The following is a 16,817-nucleotide window of genomic DNA, read 5'->3' on the forward strand; positions in this document are numbered from 1 at the left end:
TGAACTAATAAAACATTTATTAAACAAGAAGAGCTTGACTAAAATACACTACTCCTTCACCTCCTACCTGTAGCTTCACTGGTGTACACAGATTTTAAGGATAACACAAATCACAAAGTATCTTAAATTCTAATGTTTTCAATAAGTACACAGTCCATGTAAATCAATAGGTGAAATGTGGTCAGACACACTACATTTTAAAACAAAGTTTCAGATGCCACCAATATAACATATGTGAATTTCTCATCAAATGCCCCTAGATGCTTAAACCAACTGGTCTCACTGGAAATCTACTTTCCACACAAATGTTTCCAAACTCCACTCTGAAAGAAACAGATCTTAGAATCTTCTCCAAACTATGTTTTCTCTTAGATGCCTTCAACAAGGGTCTGCTTCTAGGATTTCACTCTCTCCTTTCAGTATTCCACTGCCTTGGATTGCCATGTGCATTCATGCTTCCACACAATCTTGCAAATATGAAGCCATGCCAACAGAACACCATTGCCTCACAGATTGTATTCAGGTCACCTACCTTAGGATTACTTCAGGCCCAGAATTCTCCGGCCAGTAACTCCAGCTGCATTCTCTGATCCCGCTGGCAGTGCATGCTGTTCCACGGGTGACATCAATGGGAATTTCCATTGGCAGCAGCAGGACCAGAGAATCACACCACAAACAAACAATACACCACCTCCCACCAGTGGGAAACATGTGGCTAGGAGGCTGGAGAATCTTGCCCCAGATGACTGGCTTCTTGCCAGTAAACCTCATAAGGTTTGCACCTTTAATCCAGGTCTTTAACTGGGAGCCTCTCTTTACTTTCAAAAACAGTACTTCATTTAGACTTCAGTTCTCTTTGATTTTCATCCCTGGAAGTTCTCCCGCATGCCCTGGTTTTGAGAATTACCTGTTCCTTAACTTCAGGGACTTTCTTTCATGGAGATCCATCAGAGATACCAAAAGTCAGTACTGGACTAAGCTGCAGTCCCAGGCTAGACACACAGACTCCCACTGACCATGGCAAGGTCTGTAAGACATAATAGCTACAAGATGAAGGTATGTAAGACGACCAGCACCAATGCACCCCTCTCCTATGAGTTCAACGCGTTTATGAGCATGAGGTCAGCAATAAGACACCCTCCACTCCAGAAGCTTTGGACAAACCTATATCCAAGGTCAACACTGCAGACATCAGAGCAGCCTTCTCAAAAGTTAACCTATGGGAAGCGAATGGCCTGGATGGGATACCCAGACAAGCACTCAGATCCTGCGTAGACCAGTTAGCGGGGGTATTTGCAGACATCTTTAATCTCTCCACTTCAATCTGAGGTCTCTATCTGTTTCAAGAAGACAACCATCATCCCAGTATCAAAAAGCCAGGCAGTGTACCATAATGACTATCGTCCAGTGGCTCTGACATCCATCATTATGAAATGTTTTGAAAGACTAAGTCATGGCACAAATCAATTCTGGTCTCACAGATTGCCTGGATCCACTATAGTTCGTCTTTTGCTGCAACAGGTCCACAGCAGACGCCATCTCCCTGGCCCAACACTCAACCTTGGTGCACCTAGATAACAAAGGCATCATGTCAGGCTTCTATTTTTTGACTGCAGCTCAGCCTTCAACACCATTATTCCTACAAAACTTACCTCCAAACTCTGTGGCCTGGGGCTTGGCTCTTCCCTCCGTGACTGGATCCAAGACTTCCTAACCTACAGACCGCAATCAGTCAGGACAGGCAACAACACCTCCTTTCTTATCATCCTCAACATCGGTGCCCCACAAGGCTGTGTCCTCAGCCCCTTACTATACTCCTCATACATTTGACTGTGTGGCCAAATTCCCCTCCAATTTGATTTTCAAGTTTGCTGATGACACCACCGTAGTGGATCGGATTTCAAACATTGTTAAGACAGAGTACAGGAAAGAGATAAAGAATCTGATGAACTGGTGCGATGAAATAATCAACGAAATGAAGGAGATAGTCATCGACTTCAGGGAGCACACTGGAGGACATGCCCCTGTCTACATCAATGGGGATGTAGTGGAAAAGGTCGAGAGCTTCAAGTTTAAGTGTCCAGATCACCAACAACCTGACCTGGTCCCTCCATGCCAATGTTATAGTTATGAAGGCCCACCAATGCCTCTACTTCCTCAGGAGGCTAAGGAAATTTGGCATGTCTGCTACAACTCTCACTAATGTTTACAGATACACCATAGAAAGCATTATTTCTGGTTATATCACAGCTTGGTATAGTTCCTGCTTTGTCCAAGACAGCAAAAAACTACAAAAGGTCATGAACGAAGCCTAGTCCATCACGCAAACCAATCTCCCCATCCATTGACTGTGTCTACATTTCCCGCTGCCTCAGAAAAGCAGCCAGCGTAATCAAGGTCCCCATGCACTCTGGACATACTCTCTCCCACCTTCTTCCATTGGGAAAAAGATACAAAAGTCTGACGATGTGTACCAACCGACTCAAGAACAGCTCTTCCCTGCTGTCATCAGACTTCTGAATGAGCCTATCCCTTTTAATTTGATTTTTCTCTACACCCTAGCTATGGTTGTAACACTACATTCTGCATTTCCTCCTTGCCTTCTCTATGTATGGTATATTGTGGTTGAGTACAATTTTGCTGCTGCTGCTGCTGGCTCATAATGCCTCATGATAGCACAATCTTGAATTGCTAGATCTGTTCACAATCTATCCCATTTAACACAGTGGTAGTACCAGACAACATGAGGACAAGTATGTTTTTCTCTCTAGATGGTTCCCTTACTTCTTGCCAAAGACCCAAATGAGCAGCTATGTCCTTTTGAACTCAACCAGTTGAGTCAGCGGTGGGCGCTGTTGGGCTACTTTTGAGGATGGACATTGAATATTTATTCTATCCAGAATAAATTTTGCAACCTAGCCACACTTTGCTTCCTCCAAGTAGTGATCAACATGGAGGAATACTGATCAATCAGCTGAAAGGTAGAGGTATCTGCTAATCAACATGAGGTTTCGCTGACAAAAACAGAAAATGTTGGAAAATTTTGCAAATCTGACATCTGTGGAGAGAGAATAGAGCCAATTTTTGGAGTCTGGGAGACTCTTCATGCTTTTGTATTTATTTCTGCAGTATTTTGCCTTTATCCAAAAGGTTTCATTGTCCATCTTTGATGGCATGAGACTTCATAGAGTCTGGTGTTGATGTTGACGACTCCCAGGGCAACTCCCTCCCAACTGTACACCACCCTGCCACCACATTTGCTAGGTATGTCATGCTGTTGGCACAGGACATACCTGGAAATGGTCGTGTCTGGGACATTGTGAGGATGACGATGTCAGGCTATTATTTTATGAGTCTGTGAGACAGCTCTCTCAGTTTTGGCACAAGCCCCAGATATTAGAGAAGAGGACTTTGCAGGGTCATCAGGGCTGAGTTTACCATTATCACCCCTGGTGCTAAATGCTGGGTGAATCTATCCAGTTTCATTTCTTATACCACTTCAGATCCAGTTTGACCATATGCAGAATCTTGTTACACCAGTATATCCTAAGCACAGCAGGAATGATTTTTTCATTCCGTGTAAAGTGATCCAGTCCCTGTTTTCTGATTGGCTGGCAGGGAATGGGTCACTGCTTTATTTACTATGCGGGTGTGGTATCACTGCTAAGGTGTCAGTTGTCATGGTGTCAAGTCTTGACACCATGTCAAGTCTTGATATTTCAAGCTCATCGTCACTTTCATTGTTCCATGGCAATGACATTCTTGATCAGTTATATAAATGCAAAATACTATAACTACTGGAATTCTGAAATAACAAAAAATGCTGGAAATACTATGCAGGTTCACCAGCATGTGTGCTAAGTAAAAAACAGAGTTAATGGGGGCGGTTCTCCCAAAAAATTCTAAATGTTGAATTTGTGGGAAAACTGGAATAATTCATGCTGCTTTTTTCATTGGGGATTCACACTGGAATTTCCCACACTCTGTGCAATGCAAAGGTCAGAGTATGAATATCATTAGATTTCAGGGGGCAGAGCCTATTCCCGCCTGGGATGCTGAAACCAACAGGTCTCTGTGCATGCAGTGTCCCCAAACCGTCAGCCTCCCATTCGCTGGTCAGCTCAATCGTTGGCCAGCCTGGGACCCCTGCAGTGCTGCCCCCCAACCCCCCCATCTCAGCCTGATCGTAGTCACCACAACCATTCCCGGGCAGCTTCGAGCCCTCCCCCAACCCCACTCCCAGACTGCCCCTACCCGCTGCAGTGCTGATGCCCCAGCAGGCAGAAACTCCTGCTCAGCCTGCCTAAATTCTCCAGCACCCCCTCTGCATGGAGAACCCCCACCCTCCAGCTGGCCCCCCACCCATCCACCCACCAGCTGCTGGCCTCTCTCCTGCCCCATTGACCTCCGTGCAGAGTGGCAGCAGGACCCCCATCCTCACTGATTGCCCCCTCAACCCCGCCCCTACCAGGCCCCCAACCACAGGCTCTACACCCTTGGTACTGCCCCATGCCTGATGGGCAATGCCAAGATGCCCCCAGGCATGGGCACTTTGCTCCTTGGGCAGTGCCTGGGGCACAGGCTGGAATTGCCAGGGCGCCTGTCCCTACGGGGCACCCCCACCACCAGTTCCCCTGGGGGGCCTCATTTTGCCTCCTGTCACTCCAGGGGGATCGTCCCGATTGGTTCCTTAAAAGTGGGAACCTACTGTAAACCCTGTTAGAATGAAATACTCTGGCAGGGTGGGAGACTAGAGGGCCTGGATAATTCAGTCCCAGGCCCACTACACTCATTTAAATGGCATTAAAAATAGATGTAAATCACTTATGTCTTCCCGCTGGCTTCTAGTGCAGATCTGACAACGCCAGAAATCTACCATGCTGCGCTAGGAAACTAGTGCAGTGTGGTGGGAAAATCTCACTCAATGTTTCAAACAAAGGATCTTTCTTTGAATGAATGACAAAAGAACCAGAAGTGACATAAGGAGAAACCTTTTTGCCCAATGAGTGATTATGATTTGGGATGAGCTGTCTGATAGGGTGGAGGATACACATTCAATTGCAGCTTTCAAAAGGGATTTAGATAAATATTTCAAGGGAACAAAATGTAAGGATATCAGAAAGAGCAGGGGAGTGTGATTGATTGTTTTAAAAAATGACTTGGTGAGCGGAATGGATCCTTCTGTGTTATGCCACAATTCTATCAGCTTGACAACTTTGATAATACCTCTTGGAATCCAATCACAATTCACATACTGCTTTATCCAGAAAGATGTCTATGATGTTTCACACACCAAATCCTATAATCTCTGGGATTATTATCCCTAACAGTGCTGTGAATCCTCTTTCAAGCTTTCAAGGACATAATCCTAAGAGATGATGTGGAGATGCCGGTGTTGGACTGGGTTGAACAAGATGAATATGGCACCAGGTTATAGTCCAACAGGTTCATTTGAAATCACAAACTTTCGGAGCACTGCTCCTTCACCTGATAAAGGAGCAGCATTCCGAAAGCTTGTGATTTCAAATGAACCTGTTGGATTATAATCTGGTGTCGTATGACCTCTCATCTTGTCAACTCTAAGAGAGGTGTTAGAATTGCCAACTATCACACAAGAACACTGCACATGTCACCACCCCAGAAAGCAATGTCAAACCTGGAACATCAGAAAATGGCAAGAATGCAGACCAAGTGGTGCCAATCTTTCGTAAAGGTTACATTTTGGATTGTATTGAATTAATTCCTGAATTGAAGCACATTGAAAAATGCAAATAAAGTGAATGGGACAGAGTGACAGAATGTGACACATCAGAGATCTAACAAAACTTTTGTTAGTTCTCTCTCTCCAAATTCTCTCTCCAAAGCCCGACCCACTGAGTGTTTTCAGCATTTATTTTTATTCTAGGGAGTTTTAGTTCTGCTGTTGAACTAATATCTATGGTGCAGCTATACAGTTTTATCTATTTAAATTGAAAAATATGAAAACTACTGGTAAAATTTTACGAGATTTTTTTCTAAGTATCCAGCTGACATGATAACGTTTTTCAGGCAAGTTTTTAAGCCGAATCTCAGTTTTCAAAAAAAAAAATGGGCTAGAACATTTCTAGCCACTAGAGGCAGTGGGTGGGGCTTAATTCACCAGTCTGCAGCTCAGAGTGGAACCACAAATTGCGCATGCGCAGAGAAAGCTAAAAATAAAAGCAGGTCTCCCGACAGAACACCCCTGGGGCCAGATACAGCCTCCCCCTCCCACCCACAGACATTGGAGACCCCTCCAACATTACTGACTCCCTTACCCCCAGACCCCTTGTACATGGCTCCTTCATCACTCCCCCCTTACCCCGATGGCTGACTGACACAATCCTCTCTCTCCCTCCTGTTCCTGATTATCACAGAGGCACAAATCCGCCTTCCCCCATCAGCATACCTGTAAGTGCTGACTTGGCTTCCCCTTCATGGGGACAAGGCAAACTATTTTAAACTCACTGGAATGCTCAATGGGCGTGTGATTTGCCCAAACTGCCTGCAGCCCTAACAAGGGGCAGCTCCAAAACAGATAGACAGGCGGTGCAAGCAGAAATAGCCTCAAGGAAGACAGCTCGTTTTTCAGATGTTGATCTGGCCAGGTTGCTGGAGGTGGTGGGCCACAGCTGAGGGCCTCAAGAGGCTTCTTGAAATTCTGCAGCCCATGTCTGAGGGGCTGCAGAGCTTGCAGGAGATCCAGCGGGACAGTACTGAGACAGTGGACTATAGATGAAGCCCTTGACAAAGTGGCCCACTCACAGACGGTCATGGCTGAGGAGCTGTAGAGCATGGCCAGTCTCAAAGGGCATTTGCTGCTGCCATTGACATGTGAACTGCGACTCAGAGGGCTATTGTAAAGAGCTTGGCTACCATGGCAAGAACACAGATGGTTCTCCAGGGTTAGCAGGGTCAGGTGACACTGAAGTTTCTGGAACTCACTGCAGAAATACTGCCATCCCATGGAGTGACCTGGAGACCCACAGGAACCTCGAGGGAGGAGGATGGGCTCGATAACATACCAGAGCCTTCCACCCAGAAGACTACAGCTGTTTCCCCCCCCCCCCCTTTCTAACACAAGGGCATCTCAGGGGCAGCAGGATGGAGAGGGTGTCATGGATTCATCCCTAACACCTGGAAGCCAGCCTAGGCCCTCCAGAGGACAATCACCAAGACCACAGGGCATAGTAGGCAGCTGGCCACCTCCACCTCCAAGGTACTTCCTGGGGAGACACCAAGACATGGTGGTAGACCATGTTAAGTTAAGAAGTTGTAGCAATAAGATGGCATGGGTGAAGGGCAACACTGGTTAGATAGAATGTTTATGCAGTTTAAAGTCTCATGTTCACTTGTCATATTAGCAATTATTTTGAAGGCACTTTTATTAGCACCAATAAATATTATTTTACCCCAGAGCATCTGCCATAGCATTCCTAGAATCCACGAGAGATTCCACCCCCCCCCCCCTTCCCCCTCCAACCCCAGGGCCCTGCAGTTCTTCGAAAGCTTGTGATTTCAAATAAACCTGTTGGACTATAACCTGGTGTCATGTGGCCCCTCAACCAGTACAAAGAAAAAGCAGCACGGGATTATGGGGAGCTTGTGTGGTCCAGGGTATGGCCTGATTATTGGTGCAATGAAATTTCTTTATTAAACCTTTTTCTTTGACTTATTTTGTGAAGTAAGTTATTGCTCCCTTACCCATCACCCAGAAGGCTGCAGTCTGGATGGAAGACCCCGAACTGGGCTCGAGCCCTTCCTCCTCCCTCGAGGTTTGCTGGGGTCTCTAGGTCACTTCATGGGATGGCAGTATTTCTGCAGTGAGTTCCAGAAGCTCCTGTGTCACCTGACCCTGCTAGTCCTCTGATCCAGATATGTCCTGAGAGGCCGAAGTTGGCCCTATGAACAACAGCAGCCCCCCCACATACTGTCAGGTGCCTCCCCCAACCCAAAATGCAACATGGCCGGCACCACCCCCCCCCCCACCCCACCCCCACAAAATGCAACATGGCTAGCGCCCACCCCACCCCACCCTGCCCCGCCCCTGAAGCAGTACAGAGCAGTTTGAAAGCAGAGACTTTCTCACTCACCCTCACTGCTCAAGTGCTGAATGCGATTTTTAAACTTGAGGTAATTTCCTGTCTGACCCAGCTGCAATGAACAAAGGGTTAAGGCAGGTGAGCTAGGACAATTGGGAGTGAAGTTGCTAATTACATTATGGTGAATTGAAATTGACATCTCGCCCATTTCGAGCGGGGTCCCAATCATGCTAATTTTTTTCTTGATTAAATGGGAATGGATGCAAAAACGGGCATCATTCCCGCTAGTCATACCATGTCTGATTACATGACATTTTCTATAAATAAAGAATAATGATTTTAACAAACAACAGTGTTAAGCAGCGGTCCTCAGGAGCTGACAACTAATCAGATTGGCTGGCAGCTCAGAAGTCTCACCAGTGCCAACAGTGGATAAGTGAGTGTTGCCAGAACTGTAAGCTGGCCTAAAAAAAACAACCCATTCTCCCAGAACCAGGGTATTGTGGCTGGGGAGGGTTCAGGCAGTTTAGGGAGGGGAAGAGTTAGTGAAGTGGTGGGTTTGAGAGAGCAGGAGGGAAGGGTACCATATTGGGAAGGCGGGGGTGGGGGGTCGTTGGTGGAGCGCATTGCTCTTTATGTGCAAAGGACACCTCCCATATGTTACAATATAACCAATGATAACATGCTGTGAGGGTCAGCTGACCCAGTAGACAATGTAACCAATGGCAAAATGATGTGGTGGTCAGCTGATGTAGGAGCAGTGCTTCAAAAGCTTGTGATTTCAAATAATCCTGTTGGACTATAACCTGGTGTCAGATGGCCTCTCATCCAGTATAAAGAGAAAGCAATTGGGGATTATGGGGAGCTTGTGTGGTCCAGGGTATGTCCTGATTGTTGGTGCAATGAAATTTTTTTATTAAACCTTTTTCTTTGACTTACTTTGTGAAGTTAGTTCTTTTTATTGCTTGCATCAGAAAATATTAGAGTAAAAAGGAGATGATGAATAAGCTTGTATTTTCACAGGTAAAGAAGACTGAGGGACAGTCTAATTGAGATGTTCAGAATAATTAAAGGATTTGGTAGGATATGGGCATTGAGTATCCAGCTGAGTGGTGCTCAAATGATGTTCATTCTTACTGCCAGATGAACACCAAAGATGGCACCATTTTTCTTTAAAATGTTTTTTAAAATTGGCCATACTGGCCTGATTGCCCACACCAACCACATTATGTCATGGGCAGCATACTATCAGGTTCAGCTGGCTTGTTAACAAGACCATGACCCTCGATTGTTTACTTAAATGGGGCAGGTAGATTTTGGTGCCAACCCACCATGTTATATTATGGGGAGGAATTCAGGGGTGGGTGGGAGGTAGTGGAATGGGCATCAACCATTGCCTGGATGAGTGCAGCTCCAATAACACTCAAGAAGCTTGACACCATCCAGGACAAGCATCCCATTTGATTGGCACTTCTTCCACAATCAATCATTCCACCAAAGATGCACTGCAGGAACTCACCAAGGCTTCTTAGACAGCATCTTCCAAAGCCACAACCAACTAGAAAGACAAGGAGAACAGACACATAGGAATACCACCACCTGGAGGTTCCCCTCCAAACTGCTCACCATTCTGACTTGGAAATATATTGCTGTTCCCGCATTGTCACTGGATCAAAATGCTGGAACTCCCTCCCCAACAGCATTATGGGTATACCTACATCCCATAGACTGTAGTGGTTTAAGAAGGCAGTTCACCCCCACTTTCAACTGAGGATCAGCAATAATTGTTAGCCTAGCCAGCAAAGTCCACACATCTTGAATGAATAAAAAATAATAATTGAGGAGTAAGGTCCAGCAGGTTTAGATTTTTAGTAGTCCAAACATGATATAAGAACATAAGAACATAAGAAATAGGAGCAGGAGTAGGCCATCTGGCCCTTCGAGCCTGCCCCGCCATTCAATAAGATCATGGCTGATCTGTCGTGGCTGATCTGTCGTGGCTCAGTTCCACTTTCCCGCCCTCTCCCCATAACCCTTAATCCCCTCTCTTATCAAAAACCCATCAACCCGCTTCTTAAAAATATTTAGCGAGGCAGCCTCCACCACTTCAACGGGCAGAGAATTCCAGAGATTCACCACCCTTTGAGTGAAGAAGTTCCTCCTCAACTCCGTTCTAAACCGCCCCCCCTTTATCTTGAGGCTGTGCCCCCTAGTCCTACTGTCTTTTTTGAGCGGGAAGAGTCTTTCCACCTCTATCCTATCCATCCCATTCATCATCTTATACGTCTCAATGAGATCTCCCCTCATTCTTCTAAACTCTAACGAGTACAAGCCTAGTTTATTCAGCCTCTCCTCATAGCTCAACCCCCTCAACTCCGGTATCAGCCTAGTAAACCTCCTCTGCACTCCCTCCAAGGCCAAAATATCCTTGCGCAGGTGCGGCGCCCAAAACTGCACACAGTACTCCAGCTGCGGCCTCACCAATGCCCTATACAGCTGCAGCAAGACCTCCCTACTTTTATATTCAATCCCCCTCGCTATGAAGGCCAGCATCCCATTCGCCTTCCTGACCACCTGCTGCACCTGCAGGCTGGGTTTTTGCGACTCATGCACAAGGACCCCGAGGTCCCTCTGCACCGTCGCCTGCTGCAGTTTTTCGCCACGTAAGTAATAGTCCTTCCTACCATTCTTCCTACCAAAGTGGACCACCTCACACTTGCCAACATTAAATTCCATTTGCCATTTCCTGGCCCATTCGCCCAGCCTATCTAGATCCTTCTGCAGACTCTCCACATCCTCCGCACAATTTGCCTTTCCCCCAATCTTGGTGTCATCAGCAAATTTCGACACCCTACACTCGGTTCCCTCCTCCAGATCATCTATATAAATGGTAAATAGCTGAGGCCCCAGCACCGACCCCTGGGGCACCCCACTAGTCACCAACTGCCAATCCGAATAGCACCCATTGACCCCCACTCTCTGCCTCCTATTTGACAACCAATCCTCTATCCACGCTAACACCCTACCCCCAACTCCATGTCCTCTGACCTTCTGCAGTAACCTCTTGTGAGGTACCTTATCAAACGCCTTCTGAAAATCCAGAAAGACCACATCCACCGGCTCTCCTCTATCCACCGCCCTAGACACATCCTCATAGAACTCCAGTAAATTTGTCAGACACGACTTCCCTTTAATGAAACCGTGTTGCGTCTGCTCTATCAAGCAATTCCCTTCAAGATGCCTCGCAATTTCCTCCTTAATGACGGATTCTAACATTTTACCTACCACAGACGTTAAACTAACCGGCCTGTAATTCCCCGCCTTTTGCCTGGCACCCTTCTTAAACAACGGCGTAACATTAGCCGTTTTCCAATCCTCCGGCACTTCCCCGGAATCCAGCGACGTCTGGAAAATAACCACCAAGGCATCCACTATCACCTCCGCCATTTCTTTCAGAACCCTCGGATGCATTCCATCCGGTCCTGGGGACTTGTCCACAATCAGCCCCTCCAGTCTGTCGCGCACCACCTCTCTAGTAACAGTAATGTCATTAAGACCCTCCAGTCCTACCACCTTTCCATCGCTAACATCTGGTAGATACAGTAAGAAGTCTCACAACACCAGGTGGAGGTAAAGTAGTTTCTGCCACGTTGCTCACACCCAACAAAAGCAATCAGCCAGAGTTAAAGCTTGGAATCTATGCATTATTTATTTCTTCAAATTTACCATTCTCATAGGTATCAGCAGAAATGCTTAAATAAAGCCAGGAAAATGGCTTGGATTAGTGAAAACTTTTATCAACAATTAGCTTCGGAATTAGAGAAAACCAACTCAATTAATTCCTCCTATCTGCAGCTATCCAAATTGTGGCATCACAATGATCTGTATTGTATAAATCAGGTGATGAAGGGGTAGCGTTCCAAATGCTTGTGCTACCAAATATACCTGTTGGACTTTAACCTGGTGTACCCCAGTCCAATGACAGCATCTCCACATCATGATCTGGTAGATGGGAGCAGAAAGGTACAAAAGGGAATTGATAGATTAAGTGAGTAGTCAAAAGCATAGCAGATGGGAGTTTATTGTGGGGAATTATAATTCACTTTGGACCAAGGAAAGACAGATTAGAGTATTTCCCAAATGTTGAGAAGCTAGAAACCATGCATTCGGAGAAAGATTTAACATTCCAAGTAGAAATATCACAAAAAACTGGTGGGCATGTACAAAAATAAAGACAAATGTAATATTGCCCTTATCTCAAGAGGGCTGGAATACAAAAGGCTGGAAATGTTGCAATAGTTAAGACTCCCTATCTGTGTACCATTCAAGGCACTGCACCTTAGGATGGATATAATGGCCTTGGTGGAAGTTTTTTTATTTATTAGTGTCATTAGTTTTATTTATTAGTAATTTAAGTAGGCTTAAATTAACACTGCAATGAAGTTAATGTGAAAATCCCATATTCACCACATTCCAGTGCCAGTTCAGTTACATTGACGGAGAATTTAGCATGGCCAATGCATTTAACCAGCACATCTTTTGGGCTATGGGCAGAAACTGGGACACCTGGAAGAAACCTATGCAGACTCAGCAAAGAGAGTTACTCAGGCTGAGAATCGAACTTGGGTTCTTGGTGCTATGAGGCAGGTGGTACAATGCTAACCACCATACCACCATGCCACTCGATGCAGCTTCACCAGAAAATATCAGGGCAGAAGGGTACAATGAATAAGTTTGTATTCTCACGGATAAAGGAGATTAAAGGGACAATCTAATTGAGATGTTCAGGATAATTAAAGGATTTGGTCAGGTGTGGCATTGCGTACCCAGCTGAGTAGTGCTCAAATATTGATGTCCTTTGCATGTACTGTGATGTGGACGTCAACACAGCACCTTTTACTTTTTCTGGTAATGCTAAAATCCTGAATTCTCTCAATTTTTTATAACAAAATCCACAACTGTTGATGAATAATGGAGGAATAGTGACTTGTAAACTCTACAACTGCACCCTGCCAATATCTTGAACTATACTCGGTTTCTGCCATGTTGCTCACATCCAACAACAAGCAGTCAGAGTTAAAGCTCTTAATCTATGCATTACTTATTTCTTCAAATTTACCATTCTCATGGGTATCAGCCCAAATGATTAAATATAGCCAAGAAAATGGCTTGGATTAGTGAAACCTTTTATCAACAATTAGCTTCCGAATTAGGGAAAACCAACTCAATTAATTCCTCCTATCTGCAGCTATCCAAATTGTGGCATTACAATCATCCCTGTTGTACAAATCAATTTAATCTACAATTCTCTATGGAGCTGCTCTTGTTCCTCGAATAGAATTTAATTAAGATCACATCTATGTATTTTCTTATGTAATCTAACTGTTGCGCAATTAACAAGGGCCATCTATATATTTAAAGGAACCTGACAGCTTCAAATTAAATAAAGCATGTAGATGCGTCTGAAATATTGTCACAATCGAATCTGGGCTGTGGCATGATAAGTTTAGTGTTTTTAAAAAAAATTTAATCAAACTTTATTTTCAGAGATTTAAACACTATTCTTAGGAATTTAAAAACTCTATCCTCAGCTAAGTGCTAAGTAACATTATTGATAGCAGAAAATCTAAGTATCATAACATTGAAAATTGTAACCAATATTCTAGAATTTATGACACTGAAGATGACCATTTGGTCTGCTATGCCAATATCAGCTGTCTGAAAAGAGTAAAATACTGTGACTGCTGGAAAGTCAAAAATAAAAACAAAAAAGTGCTGGATGAACTCAGCAAGTTGCGAGAAGAGAAACAGAGTTAACTGATGGCACTTAAAGGACATGATGGGGTCCTGGTTGGCAACTGAAAAGCCAGTGAGCACCATGCATCACCATTTTTGATGAAAGCCTGCCAGTTAGATACTTAACTGCAGTGGCCATCACTGGGATCGAGCAGCCTAGTACGTCCTGTCTATTAACAGGTGCCAGACAATCAGAGGGCAGCAGCTTTTCATTGGTGGCAGTGCCACCAGGGAGGCAATGGCAGCTGCTGATATTCCACCCACCTGATGCCTAGGACATACATTGATTGACCCAATCAGGGGCCTGCTTTTTAATGGCTCAGTTTATGAGCTCTACCTGGTAAGGTGATTACCAACACACTACCAGGGAGCTTGTATTCTACGGATCTCACAGAGAGGTCAGTGATTCCCAATCCAAGTTCTGGGGGTTATCACACCCTAATTCCCTTAACCTACACATCTTGGGACACTAAGGGGCAATTTAGTATGACCGCTCCATCTAACCTGCACACCTTTGGACTGTGGGAGGAAACCAGACACCCAGAGGAAAATCTGATTGGGCCTAGCGGGGCGAGTTGAGTCATCCCGATAGTCTTCATGTCCGAGAGTCCTGATTTTTTTTGCTGACACTCCATTCAGCAGGGCATCGGGATTCCCCACAGACATTTGACAAAGTCAGTGAACCCCACCCTCCCATGTCTCTGTTTATAAAACCAAGAATCCTATATGCTTTTTTTTTTAAAAGCAGCCTTTGCAAGTTGCCATCTCACCTTCAAAGATTTTGTGCATAAACCCTCAGGTCTCTGTCCTACTCCCCATTTTAAATTGTACCATCTGGATTATTTTGCCTCTCCTCCTCCTTTCAAAAAGGCATTTCTTTGCACTTTTCTGCATCAAATTTCATATCATTGTAGCGTAGTGCTTTTCCTCATACAAAGAGTAGCCAGATGCCACATTGATGTCAGATTAACCCAACAGCTGATTTACCTCGATTTCCTTTCGGCTTTTTTCTTTTTAACTCCCCACTGATTAGTGTACTTCTACAGATTTACTATTTATTTTATGAGACTTCTCTGCATTTAATTGCATCTGCTGTGATCTGTCATTTCATTGTCTAATCCTCCTGAATTTTGTTACTAACCTCCTTAACTGTTTAATACATTTCGAAGTTTTGTATCATCTGCAAATTTTAAGCCCTGTATATCCTAAACATGAGAACAGATCAATAATATATGTCAATAAGAGTAGAGATCCTCATGTTGACTCTGGGGACATCACTATAAACCAAACTTGTCCAACCTTTTCACATGGGAATCACACTTTAAAATTTTTCTCACTCAATGGCCCAATGGGCAAATTTCAGAAAGATAAAGTTTGGCATAAACATTAAACATGAATTTTAAAACACTGAGGCATGAAGAGAAATAGCTTGCTGAGCAAAAAAAAAGTACTGAATAAAAGAGAGTATCAGAGTGTAACAGAGGGCTTTTGTCTTAGAGCCAGAAGCCCTCTGTTACACTCACCAGAGGACTTGATGGCCAAGGAAGGTATATTTATAACGTGGCTGAACAGGTTGAATGTTAACCTGTGAATCTTTCCAATACACCAATGGCTGACAGTGTGAGTGGGAGAGACTTCTGGTCAGCCACACTTGATGTGGAGTGCTGCCCCTCAAGCTATAATGAGCAATGGAAACAGACAAACGACTGCCTTAATGTACCTGTTGGTGCAGGAAGAGAATTGGAACCGGAGTGTAATAGGGTGTGTGTGTTTCTGACTCATTCCCAATTTTAGGGTGCTCACTCATTCATCTGCACCTAATGTAATGATGGATGAAAATACATGTTGATGTGTGTGGGTGAGGACGAATGAGAATCCTGATACTAGGATTGAGCGGATATATGGATGCATTGTGCCTCTGCACACAAATTCCCCTCACACATGTTCCTTTTCTCCCTCATATTCTCTCTCCCTTTACACCCTCTCCCAATTCACACCATCATTCTCTCCCCCTCAAATTCTGGCCCTCACTCTCTCCCTCATACTCTTCCCTCTACACTCTCCCCCTCACATTGTCACCCACTTCACATCCTTACCTGCTTCACTCTCTCATGAGCCCTCACACACACCACACTCTCTACCTTCTCTCACTCTATAGCCCTTCACACTTTGCCCCATTACACACTCTCTTCCCCCCTTCATAGTCTCTCTCTCACATAGTTTCCAGTCCCTCGTCCTCTCAGATGCCAGTGAGCCCACTGCCACAAGTTCTGCTCCTGCATATCTGAGCCCTGCGCTGGACATCTGGGCCACCCTTTCTAGCACCTCCAGTTCCTTGGCACTACTCCCTAGCACCTCTGCTATCTTGGCTCCACTTCTCAGCTTTCAGCTCTCCAACCCCATCCCTTGGTTCCCTGGGGCCTGCTAGTGAGTCTATCAGCAACAAACATGGGAAAGAAATAGCCTGTGATTGGAGGAGCAGCTCCATGCAGAATCTCCCATTCAGCCATACTTGTTTGACAAACATTTTGAAACCTGGCTCCAAGACCACACTGAGGAGCTTCAAGGGCCGCATCTGGCAGTCAGACTGCATTTTTTTTGTTTTTATTCCAATTCAATCCAATCAAGTCCAATCCAGAGTCTCAACAAGTTGAGTCATTCCCGATCCAAGCTGACAAGACAGGGCACTCACCTCCTGTCTTGGGCTTGATCTACATGATCCAAGCTGATTCGAGTAGGCATAGCTCCTCCTCCAAAGCTTGATCGCATTTGCATTTTTGCCAAAAGGCCAAGATGCCGCTTTTAAAAATTGCTTCAAATGAAGCTGAAATGCACAGCATTTCAACCAAGCACAGCATGTCGATACTACACTTGATCTTAGCCAAAAGGCCGAGACCGCATGTTGTGCAAGCCTCCTATATACATGGCTGCAATATGAAATATCTCCACTCTTATCTATTT

The 16,817-nt window shown here is 44.9% G+C and overlaps 1 non-coding gene across 1 annotated transcript; it reads right to left on the reverse strand.

Annotated features, from left to right (window-relative positions):
* Positions 1-16,562: 16,562 nt before the first annotated feature.
* On the reverse strand, positions 16,563-16,757 carry LOC145358049 (U2 spliceosomal RNA). The gene has a single exon (XR_013889420.1). It is a non-coding gene; the product is annotated as a U2 spliceosomal RNA (small nuclear RNA).
* Positions 16,758-16,817: the final 60 nt, after the last annotated feature.

This window comes from Carcharhinus amblyrhynchos, chromosome 24 (assembly GCF_965287045.1).
Source record: "Carcharhinus amblyrhynchos chromosome 24, sCarAmb.v2.hapA, whole genome shotgun sequence".
Lineage (NCBI taxonomy): Eukaryota > Metazoa > Chordata > Chondrichthyes > Carcharhiniformes > Carcharhinidae > Carcharhinus > Carcharhinus amblyrhynchos.